We start from the raw sequence: 17,529 nt of genomic DNA, 5'->3' as shown, positions 1-17,529 counted from the left end.
GAACCAATATAGTCATTCAGTTAGATAGCTAATGCATTTCAATAGAATAGAATAGAATTCTTTATTGGCCAAGTGTGATTGGACACACAAGGAATTTGTCTTCTGTGCATAAGTTCTCAGTCTTATAAGATTGAATAAGATTGATCTTATTCTGGATAAAGTATGAAGAAATAAGCAGCAAACATATAACACCAGCTAAAAGTATTTAAGAATGTAGCTCCACTTTCAAACTATTAAACAAGCCTTTAAAAACAGCATATATTTGCTATCTTTTCTGTTTGTAAACACTTGCTAAGTAATAGGGATGTTAGGCTAACCTTTGATTAGTCTGTTGATTTCCTTTTTGTTTTGCAAAGAAAAAATAGTTTCGCTCAGAAGAGGGAAAAAGCATTTTTCCTCCTCGAGTATTTCTCTTCATATGCCTATAATCCTAGAGCCGATTTAGAATTTTGTGCTGAAATGCTATCTCAAACAGATTGCGTTTTCAAGCTTCACTACACAACGTAGGGTGGGGGAGACAGCATAAGAGCGATTTAGAGTTACACAGAAACAAATAAAATGGAGTGTAACATATCACATTGAAACTTCAACCTGAAGCAACTCAAGTCAGTTATTAACATTTCTATTAAGTCAATTATTTTGTTTTGAGCAGGCGTTTTCCACCATCTTTCGGGACTACCGCGGCAAGTTCGGCTAAGCTTTCCAGTAGTACTTACTGCTTATACTCTGTCCGTAACTTGGCTGACTTGGGCTCTGTCCATGGATCAAAAGTAGAGAATCCAGGATGGAAAGTTTTCTTGGCTCCTCTTGTTATGTTATTTTCTTCTTTGCCTTTTTCGCTTCTCCCCGGTACCCCACCCCACTGACGCCTTAAGTTTTTTTTGGTGGTGGGGGCTGCTATTTTTCCCCTTTTTTCGTTCCCGAGTTAGAATGCCTGGTCGTCTTGCGCCTGAAATGGCTTGATGCTTTGAGGAAAGAGCTCTTCCTAAAAGGGCACCCGAGGTGGCAACTGGAAAAGAGAGGTGAGACTTCTGGGATCGGGAGGGAAGGAGGCGGGGGGGGGAAGGGGGGCGGTTTCCCAGCCCTTCGGCAAAAAGGGGGGAAGAAATGAGGGGGAGGGGGAAGCAAAGGGGTGGAGAGGCTGTTTCCGAAGGGGGACACTCTATCGGACTAGCGGCGGTAGCGGCAGCAGAAGCCGGTGCTCTGATCTCCGGTAAGCCGCGAGCTGCGCCCGATGTGTCACTTTCAATCTCTCCTTTTTCTAGCCAGCATAAGCAGCCGCGGCGGCAGTAGCAACACGAAGGATTCGCCAGAGAGGAGACAAATGATTATTAGTTGCGTTGAGTCATCAGGCAAAGTGAGTCCTTTCTGGGGTTGTCCTTCTTTGCTTTGGGAATTTTGGGGGTGGTGGTGATGGTGGTGATGCCTTTTTTTCCCCTCCCTCCCTCTCTCCCTCCCTCCCTCCCTCCTTCTACCTCCTCCCGATTCTTGGAATCCAAAATAACAACAGCCCCGCTTCCTCCCTTCTCTATCCCTCCTACTTTCTCTCCCCCCCCCACCCCGCTGCTTCCTCCTTCCTCTCTTCCTAGATCCCCAAAATAGTATCTGTGTTTATCTTACGGGATCACTCTGACAGGATAGAGCCCTTCCCGAGGCGGCCGGCTAGAATTTTACAAATTGCTGCTTGCTAGTGCAAGCACAGCCGTTTCCACGCAGGCGAGAAAGACCGGGGGTGGGGAGGAAGGGAAGGGGTAAAAAAAAAAAAAGAAGAGGAAGCCGCCTGTCAGTGAATTAAAGCCCAATAAATATATAATAAATTGAAACACGCGGTTCACGCAAGCACCCAGGCAAACCCAAAGGGAGCAGGCGGGGGAGCTGGGAAGAGAAGCGAGGAGGCGGCATTACGAAGGAAAGGGGCAGGATTAGCGGGAGGGGAGCTGGTGAAATTAGGGGCGGGGGGGGAAACAGCGAGCGAACCAGGCTACAGCTGTAAAAGTGAAGCCGAGCAGCCACGCGGGAGGGCACTCGGGACGCGAGGGCGGGAGGGTTGGAGCAGCGCCAGCCCGGTATCCATTCCAGGCGCTTCCTTCCCGTCAGCCTCTTTCTCCGAGCGGCCTGGCGGCGACGGAGCCTCAAAACAAACGCACATGGCCCTCCCCCGCAGCGCAGGGAGGGGGCCGGTGCGCGAGTCCCGCGGGGGGGGCGGGTGAGGGGAGTTAGCCTCCTTGACCGCATTTTATTTTACTTTATTTTTTTTTTCTCTTCCTTCCCGAGGCGAAGGGGCACCGGGCGGCCAACCGCTTCTCTCTGGGCGGGGAACAGTGGGCGAGGGAGCAAAGCCGTTTCGTCCTGGGTGCGCGCGCGTGAGCGAGCGTTTCGGGAGCCGCAGGGTCCGGGGGCAGAAGGGTGAGTGAGTGGTCCCGGGTCGTCCGGGCGCCGTTGGCGCCGCCGTTCCCTTAAACGGCGTTCAGGAGAGCTGCCGAGAAGGTGGGGTAGAGCGGAGGACAAGCAGTAGGATCCGCGCCCCGAGAAGGGAGCTCAGGTGAAGACAACGCCTTCGCTGGAACGGCGACGGAGACCGAAGGCGCTACACGTTGGGGAGAACTAAGGGACTCTGAGCGCGGGGCCCCCTCCCCCTCCCCAGCACGAGAGAGCGCTTTCTCCTCCCGGAATCCTGGGTAAGGGGGAGGGGGGACAAATAACCGACCCTGTCCACCTCTCTCCCTCCGCCGGCCTCAGCCACGGAGACCCTGAAGCCTCCCCACAGCGTCGGCGGCTGCTCTGCGCTTAAGGTGGTGCAGCGGGAATCCTTTTCCTTCCGTCAGGTGTAGACGATTCGGCGAACTCCCCCTCCCCTCCTCCTCTCGCTTTACTCGGCTCTGCCGTTGGGGGAAGCCTCGCGCGCGCCCGGCCGTTCGTCCGCCCCACTGCCAGAGAAGGACCAGCATTCCTGCTGCAGCTCAGCGAAATTCTTGGCCCCCTTAAGAGTGCTTGATTTTACGGTGGCGCTAGAGGGTCAAAAAAAAAAAATCCCCTCAGCCTGAATGGGTTTCGGGGTTGTGCAACTTTTTCTAATTGCGGCGACGGTAGAGCGTTTTTATAAAGATTTGGGAGGATGTGGATTCTTTCGCCCCTGTTTAGAAAAGTAGCAGGACGAGGGGAATTAGTTTGAATAAGGGCCTTTGGGAAGATGGAAGCAGTTCAAATATACGCTCGCTAAAGAAGAACGAAGAAAAAGTATTGTCCTGTCAACGCCTGCCTGGAGTCAAACTTGACTTCTGAGGAATTCGTGGCCACGTCCACGAAGCTATCCTGGCAACAGTTTTTTTTAAAAAAGTGGTTCGCCTTAAGTTCTTCCAGGATTGGTTTTTTTTTTTAGACTTCCCAAACAGCTTCATTACGAATATGAAATTCAGGAAAACATGAAGGAAAAAAAATCGAGGGGGAAGGAGAGACTTTAAAAACACCCCAGTTTCCTCTTCCTTCAGAAGAGTTATTCGCCGATCGAGGCGAGCATTTAGCCCACGCAAATTAGTTTGTCTTAACCCACGCAGATCTACCGCCTTTGGGGTTCCCGAGAGGGTATGTTTATATTTAACCTTCCTCTGGAGGACCCCAGGTATTTTACCATCAGAGGGGTGAAAGAAATGCAAGGGCTTGGTGTGTCCCCACCACCAAATACCCTACCCTGTCAGATACGTATTTCTGATGTCCTGAAGCGAAAGCCTTTCCGCAACTGTCATGCACGAGTGAGCAGAAGCAGCGAACCCCAGTAGCTGCCGCAAAATTATAGTGAAGCGCCTCCTGCGCGCCGAGGCTGCTGAAGCCGGGTAACCTTTACAACCTGGGCCGAAAAAGGGGAGTACGAAGTAAGCTTCATGTAATCTCGCTGGAGACGTTATCCGGATGAAAAGCAAAAAAAAGAGCCTCGCCTCTCTTCTTCCTCATCCCCACCCCCGGCCAACCAACACCACCACTCTCCCTTAAGTAGTTTTGCGAGCCGCTGCGATGGACGCTTCCAGCCTTCGGAGGAGGCAGAAAGCGAGGTGGTAACTTTGGACTGTGGGTTCCCTCGAGGACAGGAGTCTGGAGGGGAAAGGCGTTCGCGCTCTTCTTCCATCTCACGACGAGGGACCTAGGCTAAACTGCTGCAGCTCGCCTCTCCGTCGACCTTTCTGTGGCCATCTGGGATAGAGAGCCCCCTTAGGAAGCGCTGCTGGTTGGCAGCCCCGGAACTACGGAGAACCCCTGACTAGGGTAAGAGATTAATTCCAAGTCATTTCCATTTTAAATCGGAGTAGCGAGGGTTTCAACCATCCCTGGAAAAATCTTGGTTCTTCCGCAGAGAATTTACACTCCCCCCCCCCACTCCTTGTCCCTGCACAAATGGTACTTGTAAGACATGCCAATCTTTTCCTGAAAATCTGTAGAGAACTTTTTTTTTTACATTTCAAAAGCGTTCTGCCAGGAGAAAGTAAAAGGCGATGCAGTACTTACACTCTGTTCCTCGAGCTCTTGCCCATGATGAATGTTTTCGAGACTCATTTGAAAGAATTATAGTCGTAGTTTTGAAAGAATCACGAAAGAACCACTCTTCAAATTAGCAGAAATACATTGAGCTTGTTTCAGAAAAGGAGGTTGGGAAAAATGTGGAAGCGAAATTACGGGGGGGGGGGGTCCAGAGGCATTTTCTAGAAAAAATTTAGTCTTTTGATCCTAGCAGTGAAATAGTAATTTTCTGCTTACCTTTAGTAACCAGATTGGTCGTCAAAATAGAGGAAGTATTGCTAGTTTCAGAAGTTGAGATCTCTGGTGGGAAAATAAGATTTGTTTCAGGCAGATCTTTTCTGCTCCTGCCTGGTTTGTCACTATTGTTACTGCTGATTATGTGGGTGGCTAGAGAGAGTTCATCCAACCTCATTAAATGAGCTATTTTATGATATCTAAGAAGTGAAGATCTGAATATGCATTTGGTCATTGATCACATTTAACATCACAGTTCTGGGTGAATAACCTGATTACTGGATTTCCAGGTTCAGTCTTGAATGCAACTGGATTGTTCACTTGTTCATATTTTATAAAGTATTAATATTTTATAAAAGATTTTAGGAAAAAATCTGTTGTAAATTATTTAGCCACTCCCAGGGTTACTTTGAATAATGCATTCAGCTAAATACTGATATAGAGTTGGTTGCAGTGCTGTTGTTTTAAGAGTAATTTACATATTTTCACCATTTATTTCCTGATGAATTACTGGTAATTTTCTTGTAGTGGATTTAAAGTTTTGTGAAACTTTCTGCATGACTTCTGAAAATAAACTTGGATTATGAAAAAGTTTAAACCATTATAATTTACAAAGTCAGCAACTTATAATTTAAGATCCACAAACTTAACTATACCCTTCAACATCACTATTCAATTTTGTGGAGTTGTCTTTTTTTAAAAAAAATAGTAACTTCTAACAGGAAATTATGGTTCTAAACATATTTAGATTAAGTGGAATAAATATGTATCCAATATATTTATAAATTTCTACAATAAAACATTTGTTTCAAATTAAATATGCTTTGCTTATTTTTCCCTCTTCTAAATATAAAATCTATTTGCACATTTCAATAATCGTAAGTTTTCAGCATTTCAAAGGGGCATTCTTTCAACTTAGGATAGTTAAAAAACAAAAAAAATTAGTTCAGAACTAACAGAAACTGGCATTTAGCTGAGGTTTGTTTGGTGGTGAAATTTTGGATCAAAATGTTTTGTGCATTGATCTAAATCAGGAGGCTTCTTGTTATTACTATCTGTTACTAATATTAAATAGATAAACCCCCAATATAATTTATTTTAATGCTACAGTTATATAGCTTCCATAATAATTTAGTTTTCCCTTTGAAATATTATTTTAATATTCCCACTTATATGTTTGTTTCATACCAGAACTCTGTCAGAAAGTTCTTTCCCTACCCTGCTCAGTCCCAACTATGCCCAGGTGCCTATATTGGCATAAGACACTGATCTCAGCAACAATTCCTAATCTAAAAGTCAGGTTTAGATTTGGGTGAGAATTTTCTTTACAAATCACTTTCCAACCAGTCTCCACATGGAAAGAAATGTTGTCCCATGAGCCAAAAAAAAGATCTCCTGTATGTGGATCTAGCAAGACTAATACTGCCTTCTTCAGGCATACAACAACACCCAAGCCATTCAGGAGCTAGATCATCCCATTGACCATAGCAAAATTTAACATTGTCACAATGCTGGAGGCTAGCAGCCTGCCCATCGACTCTGCAAAATTAGTCCAAGAATAATAAGACAGGCAGCCACAACAGCTTCTAAGGTTTTGCTACTTATTGCTAAATTATTGGAGTGAAGCTTTGCTCATCCCATTCCACTCCTGCCAGTGCCCAGTCCTGCCCAGAAGAAAATGGGGATTTCATATCTGCCTGGGTGGGCCCAGGATTCAACAATACAGTGGGGCAAGGTCATGTGTCACCTTCAGGCTAGGAGGCTCACAAGTAAATCCCATTAGTTTTGGAAGGACAAGGGTCTCCACGAACATGCTGAACATGACACCCTTCTTGAGTCCTGGTCTTTCAGAACAATTTATCAAATATTAATTGACTGACAATTGTATATTGCAGGGGTGTTTTAAGGATAATAGGGGAAGGGGCAGACTTGTAAAAGAGAATTGGGGGAGCAGCCAATTCTAATACTTGCACCCCATGAATTTCAGGGGATTTGTGGTGACTTTGGTTCCAAGCCACTATGTGGTGGGACAGTTCAGACAGAATAGAATTTCTAAAATTGCTAGAAAAAATAAACATCCACCCAGTTGCATACTTTGGAATAAATCATGATTTACTAAATAAACTATATTTGATTGTAAATACCCAACTGGCTAAAATGTAAATCATTATTTACAAACCACAGTGCCTAGCTTGACAAAACACATATAGCCAGCACAGAACAAAACACATGGTTTGGCACATTTTAGGCCATAACCAGGCTAAATAAGAGGAATACCTATAACATCTGGAAAGAAAGACAGACCACAGCGAGTAAGTACAGTTCTCTGTTACCTGTACACAAGTCTGGATACTGTACCAGTAACAAATGTCTCTAATATTTAACAGTCATCTATAGAGATGCAGCCTGAGCTAGATTTAATGCTCAGCCAAGGTCAGGGAACAAATGACTCGACAGAAAGCAGCTACTGAGAATAAAGTAAAGTTATTCCAAGACCTGGTGATATTATCATGTCTGACTAATTGGAGCTGACTCTGTCGAACAGATCCCCATGGAATCTCTGTGTGTTGTGTGAGTGTGTGTGTGAGTGTGTGTATATGTGTGCATGCACACATTCATGCATGCAATCCCTTAAAACAAAATGGTGTCTAATTGTACCTCCCAGATAAGAACAGAGCCAGAAAGTACAATAGTGAATGACTTGTCCACCTATTGAGAAAGATTTAAAATGTAAAATGCAAGTCAGGTTTAAGAGCTTGAACTGTGCTTGCTGGGGGGAGAGGGGGCACAAGTTCTTGCAAGAGTTTAAATAAGACAAGTTCTTGCAAGAGTTTAAATAAGAAGCCAAGAAGAAAACCAAGCACCCTAACTCTAATTTGACAACTCCTGACTTGAATTGTGGGCAAGAAAAGTCTGACTTAGCCTGGAAAAGGCCAACTAGCTTTGTTGCTGCCGATTTCCCAGCTTCAGAGTCTATTGGGAACAAGGGTGGGCTGTGGGCTTCCGGCTCTCCTTTATGGCACAAAAACAAGTTTCCTTCTCAATAAGGATTGAGCATGTTAACCCAAGACAGCAGATCAGCTCCTACTGTCTCTACCCTCAAATCAAGAATGTTTTACACCAGTACTGGGGCAAGGACTGAGCTCCTAAAGTTGGTCACTTGCATCTTAGGCCTTTTTACAGTGGCAAAAAAGGGGAAACCTGGCTGCTTGCCTTCCCTCTCTTCTACCTCTCTCTCTAAGCAGACCAGCATTTGGCACTGAGAGCCAGGAGGCCTGTTCTTTCTCAGAGTAAACTTCTTCAGAGTAAAACAGCTTCTATCAATGCAGGCATGCTGGCTCTGATCTTGCCCTTAATAAATCCCATCGGAAATAATCAGGAGGGAAAGAAGGACTTAGGGGCTTCAGCCAGAAAGGGCTGCTTAGCATATCCCAGCCTTGAGGAAGGCTTGTCCTTCAGGCAGCGCCACCCTGTGTTCAGTTTGTTCAGCTGAACTTTAGATACAGCAAAAGTAAAAGGCCTGGTTGTGCTATAGAAGGGCCATTCTGTAAGCCCATTTTGGGTGGGCTGAGGTAAGGAGTTCCCTCCAGGAGTTTTCCTCTAATCTGTTTGCCTCTAGCAACATGCAATGCTACTGCCATTCAAGTCAGATAAATTTAGCTCTCTAAAGTCAACAAGGCACCTGTGCTCAAATTCAAAGGGGAAACTAAGCCATAGGATTCAGGGCAGAAAAATTCAAAGCTTTTGGGGGTAGGGGGGAAAGAGATGCAGAGAGACTTGAGAAGCCTCTCAGACTGGGGAGCAGTGCCTTGCTAGCTGCCCAGCAAGTTTTCAATGGAGTGCCCTACTGCTAAAATGAACCAGTTATCCATTCACTTTCCTTATGCTGAGATCAGAGTAATGCCGTGGCATAGGTTGGTTACAAAAGGGTTTAGTCCTGATTTAGCAAAGCCAGCCAGAAGCTGCTGAACTCTGGGTTGATTCTGCATACTCAAGTCTTGAAGTTTGCATAACAACTACCACTTTTATATAGCATTAAAAAAAATCCTTGATATTGGGATGGGATGAGAAGTGGGAGAATGTCTTTGCTAAAAGTCTTCCCAAGGCAGGTGCAAAAGGTGTCCCCATGCTGTCTTTCCATCCTTACCTACCCACTCAATCTGAGATCAGCATATTCAGAAAAATTTCACAAGAAACATTGTATGTAGCATCTTGGACTGACACTGGCCACCTTTACATGCAGTCCTAAGCCTGAGACCTTGGAAGAAGCTGGTTGGGCTTTTTCCCCTCTGGCTAGTAGCTTCAACAGCGACCACAGTGTGACAGGTTTTAGATTACAGAAGCCAGTCACTGGTCACAGAAGCATCCAGGAAAGAAAAATTCTATTACTTAGTTTCTGTAACCAGATTTAAATGTCAGTCCTTAGCAAAATGAACCCAACTCATTTCAGAGATTGATGGATGTGTTGCTGATGGGGCAAATTAGATCTCTCTCTCACCTACACTCCATCTCTGTAGGGTAGCTAATCCAGTTTCCTGAAACATTTGGATTTTATTCCCAACACAGCAGGACTTACTTACTATTGACTAGGTTCAAAAATATCTGCTTCTTTCTTAAAAGACAATTTCTATGTATACTTAAGCTTTCAGCCTTAAACTTAGAAAGCAAATCCTGAGGATTTTTGTAGCCTCTTTTTCAGAGGAAAAAGCTCAGAGGAACAGACCAGACTTCTTTCTTGCATAAAAAGGGAACAACTGTCCTTCACTTCTTTCACTTCTCCCACTCCACTCACTTGCAGGTCTATTTAGCACTGATGACTCCAACCTAAATCCACTTTGCACTGGTTCCACTACCTGATGGCAATGTGAACAATTTCTGTGGAATAGCAAAATGGTAGCAGTGCATGGTGTAAATGTTCTGAGTCTGATTTGAACCCCTCAGCGGGAAAGACTCTTTACCTGCAAAGTGGAACAACTAAGTTTCCATTGTGAACATCATGTGTTATATGAGCATTTCTATCTCTGGAAAAGCGCATAAACTTTCTAGCAAGCCAAAACATAGTTATGGTCCACAGACAATTGCTTGAAACACTTTCAACAGCGGTTTGTTAGCAACACGTGTTGATATTGTTTTAGAGAAAGACAGGCATTCTGCCTGCTTGGCATTTGAACCCCAAGGTGCCTCATCTTTCTTTTAAGCACGCCAACAAGTTCTAAAGCACTGAATTGCTACCAGTGTCTGAATCCAAGATTTGCCAGAAAAGGGTTTTTATTCACCAAAGAGTCCTTTACAAGCAGCTGGAACACAACAGGAAAAAAAGGGTAGCATGGATGCAGCCTGAATGCATATTCTCCCAGATCATTACATTCAATGAGATTTACTCAAAAGTGTGGTGTGCACAGAATTTCAATATTCCTTAGTAGGAATCCTCTTTTTCGGTAACAACTTTCGTTTATTTGGAAATAAGATTGAATGATTTAATAAAAAAGTTTTCTGTGAGAAAAAAATGTGTCACAGAACTTAGTCTTACAACTGTGGAGATACAATTCTTACTTAAAGGGACATCCACATTTTGAAAATTTCCCCCAAGCTCAAAAACTGGGGGTGAGGTGGGTCATCTTTCAGCCTTATCTCTGACAATCAGATGTTTTGACACGATTTAAAATATGTTTGATGAAGTGAAAGGCTCACCCCCAAATCTACTTCAGTCTGATTGTCTGGCTCCAGCAGAAAGTTACAAGAGAAAATCACCTGAGGGAAGAAGGGGGCCGTAGAGTGCGGGTGGGGGGGAACTAGATCGAGAGGCAACCATTCCTTCAAGCGGAGATCCCGCGTCTGCAGGTTGAGGGTCTCCTTTCTGCGTAATTTGCAATACCACAATCGAGCGCTTTAAGGCCAGACCTGTGTCTATTGGATGAAAGCCCCATCGAATTTAACAAATTTCACAGCCAGAGAAACCGGCCTAGGACTCCGGCCTTATTGAACTTCCAGGAGAAGGTTCCGCTTTGGGCGATTTTAAGCTGTTTTTAATGGGTACAAAAGGAAGGTTTCGGTTGAAATCCATAGGCTGAATTGAAGAGGTCGTTCTGGAAATACTTCGCCGTTAGGGCTATTTTATTGTCGGCTCAGTTCGTTTTCAATTAACCGTTCCCTGTCAACCGAGGTTGCTCTTAGCAGGAGGAAGAATTTTTAGCAGCAGCTCCGAGGAAATTAAACCACGAAGTTTGTAAAGAAAACGCGAAAAAAATCCTAAAACTCTCATGCCCCCTTTGAGGGCTTTGACACCCGTGGCTACTTCATGAAGGTTTATTTGGGTACAAAAGAAGGGCACCTCCTTGGGGCTCGGCTATGACCACGGAGCGCTGCGTCTTGGGACAAACAGATTTCGCTTCCGATTTCAGAAAACCCCAGGTTCTGTCAGGGCGCCCTGAACTCCAGTTGGGAAGTTGACTCCCCAAAATGAGCGGAATCCAACTATCCAGAGCCATGCTTGGGTTTTGTGTCGCTCAAGGCGGCTCCTTAAGCCCACAGTGACGAACGAACAAAGCCCTCACGCCTCGGCTGGTGACAAACCATTGTACCCGCAGCGCCGGAACAGCCTCGGAAATGGTTTTGGTGCTTTCAAGGCACCGCCGTCTGGACGCGATTAGCACCTTGCACGTAAAGTGGGGATTTTGGGGTGCGGCCGGCTTGGGAAACCTCGTGGCATCCTCCGCTCCTTCACACTAAAGGCAGATTTGCCGTGTATTACCCTCCCCTAATTACCGGGGGCCGCGGGGGGAGTAACGGAAGACGAACAACGTTGGGTTCCCCTTCTCGGTTTCCTCGGAAAACCGCACTGTAGCCAACCACATTTTGACCCACCGGTTTTACTCCTAGCCAAAGTCACAAGGAGCGCACCCACGTGCAAGTGTGCTCCAGCCCAGAAAAGAGCAGAACTCACTCCTCCCAGGAAAACGCCGGGCGTTAACTGGGTTGGTGGATACATTCGCTGTCGGATGGGTCTGCTGGTTTTTCCTTCTAGTGGTTCTTAAGAAATCTCACTCAGTTCCCACCAGAAAACCTGAAAGAAGCTTTCCGGGGTCGTTGACCCGCCGCTTCTCAAGTGCAGCTTGCTCCCAGTCTCCCAGAGGGATAACGAGAATTCGTGTGAATGTAGACCTGAGCCAGGTCCAGCCCGGCTTCGAAAGAGGCGGAAGTTTCTCCCCACTCTTACCAGCCTGACTCGTCGCCCGGGGGACTCCGCTGGAAATTTCCCCAGCAGCGCTTTCGTAGCCAGGTAAATGGAAGCCCATTGCCCCCTCCCGAGAGCGAGAAAGAAAGGAGGAGGGAATTTACTGTACAAGTGTAGGAAATCTTTCACCGGGACAACGAGTGTGTGTTGAGCGGGAGTGGGGGGGAACATCCCTGCAGGCCAGGAAAAGAGAGAAGGAAAAGAAGGTTGAAACTGGTAGACTACTGGGGTCAGTTGCGAGCCTCTCTCCCTGTAGGCCTGTTTCACACACACAAACACATACATCGCCCCCTCTCCTTTAAGGCCCGCAGCTGAAGAGGAGTTCCTGAACCCACTTCCCCCGTGGAAGAGCAGCTCTGCTCCCAGCTCCGGCCCCGCCCCAGAACGCCCCGCAGGCCGTATTTCAAAGCCCCTTCCCAGTTGTCCGGGCTACACTGAGGCGGGAACTTCTCGCCGACCGCTTCGGTGCAGATCGGGCGGCTCTGCCCCGAAGCGCTCCCAGTCGCGCGAATCCCAAGACGGGCGGGCGGGCGGGCGGGGTGGGGGTTCCTCCCGTCGCAGCCCTTCAGTCTCTGCCTGAACGGCACTGGGTTCCTCACCGCTCCAGCAGGCCTCCCGGGGACACCGCGACGCCCTCCTGCCGATCCAGGGCACCGTCGGCACTCGCCTACTCCGGTTCCTTTCCCCGCGGCAGTGACGGCCGCTACTTCGCTTCGCCGCTTCCCATCGCACTCGCCCGAGAGGACGGCGGGACGGTGCGCGAGCGAGCGAGCGAGCTTCCTTCCCTCCGAGCTTGGCGAGCAAGTCTCGCCTTCTTCGCTTCCCATGGCAATTATTCTGCCTTTTAATGCCACTCCGGGAGAGGGACCAACCCCCACCCCCACCTTTATTGCCGCTGATTGAAGAAAGCGCCCTGATCGACAGGTGAGAGCCGCCGCTCTCCCGAGAAAGCCGGCGCGCTTCAGAGACGGGTCGCTCGCTTGCTCCAGCCAGCCAGTCAGCCAGCCTGCTCGCCCGCCTGCCCTTGCTTTGCTTGGGAGGCTCGAAGCTTTCGTGGACTTACGTCCCAAGGTCTCCCGCAATCTTTGTAGACTGGCTGGGCCACCGAAGCCTCTCAGAATCCTGCCGTCCATTCAGTTATATCTCCTCGGGAATTTTCCATTTACCCTGGTAAAATGAAATGTTTTCAAGGCAATGTAGCTTATCTAAGCGATTCGCTGCAATGAAGGCTATATACGGCAGTTTCCATTGTAATCGATGTCCAGGTACCCCCAAGTCCTAGTAACAAGGATGGACCCTTGCTGAAAGTTCAGGGCTAGAACAAGGTCACGGTGCTCAGCCGGAATCTTTCTTTTGCTGGTCTTTGAAAAGCTCTTAAAGACCGACCTGTTTCAGAAAGTCATGCCCTCATTTTTTTTTGATTTGATGTTGCCATCTCTTTTATTTTCTTTGCATTGCTATAGTGCCCTTATAGTTTTATTTCTTTTACTAAGTATATTTTATATTGTATTTTTTTTCTATGGATGTCACCAGGTGTCATTTCCATCGCCTTGGCATGGAAATGTGTTAAATAAATAACAGCTATCTATTTATGACGGTTTTCTCCAACCTGCTGTCTCCAAGCTTCCGTAACTTCTATTTCAGGCTCACTGGCTGAAGTTGAGCCTGAAATATTATGGGAGCTGTGCTCCATCATTTTTCGAAGGCTCTGATTTGAGGGAGGCAATCAATAGTGTCATCTGGAGTACTACCCCTTATTCAAGCTCTTTGAAGAAAAAACCCATGGAAATCAGTGGTACTCCCTGCTGAATAGGGAGAGCATCCCAGGATTGCTGTCTTTCCTTTGTGGCTTGTACTGCACATTCTTTGAGAATACATATCTCCACAGTGATGGTGTCTCTATCCTATGTATTCAATGTGACTCTGTGGCACTTTTTATTTTTTTTTAAAAAAAGAACCTTCTGATTCCACCTTTGGGAAGAGAAAAAGCGCACTGCCTGAGCATCTAGTTGGGATCCCCAAGAACAATATTGCCCACTTTTCATTAGAAAGAAGCATGAGAAAGAAGTCAGCAGATAAGCAGTGCTTAATAATGGCCAAGTAAAGTGAGTTGCAACCTGTACTTTCTCAGAAGGCTTAGGTAGCAGCCTTGTACAAACTCAGGGAAGGGATGGCGGGTGGAGCCACTAATAGCTCAATTCCATCCAGTTATGCAGTTCAAAACTCTGTCTCGCTGAAACTAGCAGTGCACATCAGCCAAGTACGAAATACAGACTTCCTTTAACTTTTGAAAGAATTAATCTAAAGCTACCCTCTTTGGAATTCAAAACAATCTGGAGTTCAATTCTCACCTATACCCTCATTGATTTGCTCTCTTCCCCCCCCCCCAAATAAGCTGCATTTCCTAAGCCTCTAATTCCTTTCCCCAACTTGCCCTGGAGTGGGAGAAGGGATAAAATATTTGTAGGATGGGAAGTGCTTTGAGACTCTTGCAGGTTGTCTCACATAAATAATTGATCACTCTCAATTTCAGGCTGCAAAAAGCTGGATCATGTGTTGGATCTCTTGGTTGCAACGGAAATAGTTTGTTCCTGTTTTCTTATATATTGTGGCTTCATGTTTAATGAATTTGCATCCATAAGCAAGGCTCATTTCTGATCAAAAGACCACCCTATGGATGCTCCCTGGGAAAAGTCCTAGCAAACCAAGTTACTAGAAGCAGCAACCTGCAGTTGTGCCTGAACTTTTCCTAAAGTTTAGGGCAGTGGTGAAATACAATTTTTACTACCGGTTCTGTGGGCATGGCTTGGTGGATGTGGTGTGGCTTGGTGGGCGTGGCTTAGTGGGCGTGGCAGGGGAAGTTTACTGCAAAATCCCCATTCCCACCCCACTCTGGGGCCAGCCAGAGGTGGTATTTGCCGGTTCTGCGAACTACTCAAAATTTCCGCTACCGGTTCGTCAGAACCTGCTGGGTTTCACCCCTGGTTTAGGCCTATTTATAACAATCTTTAAGAGCCGTGGTGGTGCAGCGGTTAGAATGTAGTTACTGCAGGCTAATTGTGCTGCAGTTCGGGAGTTTGATGCTCATCGGCTTAAGGTTGACTCAGCCTTCCATCCGAGGTCGGTAAAATGGGGACCCGGATTGTTGGGGGGCAATATTCTGACTCTGTAAACTGCTTAAAGATGGCTGGAAAGCACTGTGAAGCGGTATATAAGTCTAAGTGCTATTGCTATTGCTTTAAGTTAAGGTATTTCATTTTACCATAGTGCAGACCAAAAAGGAAAAAACAAGGAGGGTAGGAGGGAAGTCTGGCTATTTTTATACAACACTCAACACTCACGACTGTATAGTAGCACATCACATTTTATTCTCCTTATACAATTCATCCCTGCACTTCTGGAAGCAATGAGAACCTAAAACCTTGAGTTAATTCAGTAAACCATAGTCTGGCACGACAGTAAGAACGGTATGAGTATACCATTATGATGCACTTCCGTTTGGCTCTCTTTAGCTACCTCAGCCATTTATAGACCATGGATAAGGTCTGAAATTCCCTATCTACCCTATCTCAATTTAGCAAACCTTGATCTAGCTAGAATTGAGGAGTCTGCTTAGCCGGTGAACTTGCAGGATTCCTCCAGCTGGCAGTTACCTCTCCCACTGCTCTATCCCAATTCCTCTCTGCCAAAAGAACAACCTTGGCGGGAAAGCGAGGAGAGTGAGTGTGCACCTAGCTAGGAGGTTCAGGGTAGGGGTGGGGATACCAACCAGCTGGATCCCTGGAGCCAGCGTCTTTGGAAATGCGTGAGGGAAAGGAAGCTCCAAGTGCGGACAAGGAAGAGAGAGAACTTAGAGCAGGTGAAGATTTTTGGGTGCTAGCTTGCCATTGAGAGGATTAGACATTGGAGAAGAAAGCAGAAACATACACCTTGTCAGACCAGGAAACATCATCTCATTTCTGAGACAAGTACACGCCTCTTGGCACTTGCCCACATTTCTGGGCAATGCAACAAGCTGGCCAGCCTGCCTCTGAGAATACATTTATACTCTCTGAGGGCAAGACTTTCAAACTCTCCCACTAGTATTATCGTTCTTACAGACGACCTACATTTCATATAGCTTGATTTTCCCCCCAGCAAATTAAGCTGCAATTTTATACTTGAAATACCTATGAGAAAATCCCCTTAAGTCCAGATGAGCACACTTCGGGGTGCATCCAACCTGACCTTTCCTGATTTTGACATCCAGTAAATGACCCTTCTGCAATTAAAAAACTGGGACCCAGCTCCTCCTTTGGTGGTCAGCACAATAATTTAAAAAATGTTGCATCTTCAGAAATATTACATATAGATAATTTAACCACAGAATTAACCTGCAGATATCTTTTCTTTAACTTGAAAACTCTTATTCGAAAATAAGAATGGATGGGGTCATTTTTTAAAAAATCACAAAATGGTCCTCTGAATCTCATACAGAACAAGAATAGGACGAAACTGAGGAAATGCGGCAGAAAACTGCAAGGACAAATCGTCTATCAGATCTGAGAGACGTAGGGGGCGGGTGGGAGAAACTAGATCGAGAGGTAATCATTCCTTCAAGCGGAGATCCCGCGTCTGCAGGTTGAGGGTCTCCTTTCTGCGTAATTTGCAATACCGCAATCGAGCGCTCTAAGGCCAGACCTGTGTCTATTGGATGAAAGCCCCATCGAATTTAACAAATTTCACAGCCAGAGAAACCGGCCTAGGACTCCGGCCTTATTGAACTTCCAGGAGAAGGTTCCGCTTTGGGCGATTTTAAACAGAGAGAATCCGGCTGGTTTTTAATGGTATAAAAGAAACGTTTCGATTGAAATCCATAGGCTGAATCGAAGAGGTCGTTCTGGAAATATTTCGCCGCTCGGGCTAATTTATTGTCACTCGAGTTCGTTTTCAATTAACCGTTCCCTGTCAACCGAGGTTGCTCTTAGCAAGTGGAAGAATTTTAGCATCAACTCCGAGGAAAATAAATCACGAAGTTTGTAAAGAAAACGCGAAAAAATCCTAAACCCCTCAAGCAATTACCCCTTTGAGGGCTTTGACACCCGTGGCTTCTTCACGAAGGTTTATTTGGGTGCAAAAGAAGGGCACCTCCTTGGGGCTCGGCTATGACCACGGAGCGCTGCGTCTTGGGACAAACAGATTTCGCTTCCGATTTCAGAAAACCCCAGATTCCTTCAGGGCGCCCTGAATTCCAGTTGGGAAGTTGGCTCCCCAAAATGAGCGGAATCCAACTACCCAGAGCCATGCTTGGGTTTTGTGTCGCTCAAGGCGGCTCCTTAAGCCCACAGTGACGAACGAACAAAGCCCTCACGCCTCGGCTGGTGACAAACCATTGTACCCGCAGCGCCGGAACAGCCTCGGAAATGGTTTTGGTGCTTTCAAGGCACCGCCGTCTGGACGCGATTAGCACCTTGCACGTAAAGTGGGGATTTTGGGGTGCGGCCGGCTTGGGAAACTTCGTGGCATCCTCCGCTCCTTCACACTAAAGGCAGATTTGCCGTGTATTACCCTCC

General features: G+C 46.4%; 1 protein-coding gene and 1 long non-coding RNA gene across 3 annotated transcripts in view; one reads left to right on the top strand and one right to left on the bottom strand.

The window, feature by feature from the left end:
• The window catches only part of SATB2 (SATB homeobox 2), a 176,292-nt gene extending 174,844 nt beyond the window's left edge, over positions 1 to 1,448 (bottom strand). Inside the window, exon 1 of one of the 2 annotated variants that reach the window (XM_058187821.1) lies at positions 717 to 1,448. The gene's annotated coding sequence lies outside the window, so the exon portion shown is untranslated. The remainder of the gene's footprint in view (positions 1 to 716) is intronic. The other variant, XM_058187829.1, reaches the window with a different exon arrangement.
• Positions 1,265 to 17,529, top strand: part of LOC131200700 (uncharacterized) — a 30,824-nt gene continuing 14,559 nt past the window's right edge. The window contains exon 1 of the long non-coding RNA XR_009155691.1: positions 1,265 to 1,357. This is a non-coding gene — a long non-coding RNA (uncharacterized LOC131200700). The remainder of the gene's footprint in view (positions 1,358 to 17,529) is intronic.

The sequence above is a fragment of the Ahaetulla prasina genome, chromosome 1 (assembly GCF_028640845.1).
Source record: "Ahaetulla prasina isolate Xishuangbanna chromosome 1, ASM2864084v1, whole genome shotgun sequence".
Lineage (NCBI taxonomy): Eukaryota > Metazoa > Chordata > Lepidosauria > Squamata > Colubridae > Ahaetulla > Ahaetulla prasina.
The sequence above is the reverse complement of the archived record's forward strand: the minus strand, read 5'-3'. Positions and strand labels throughout refer to the sequence as shown.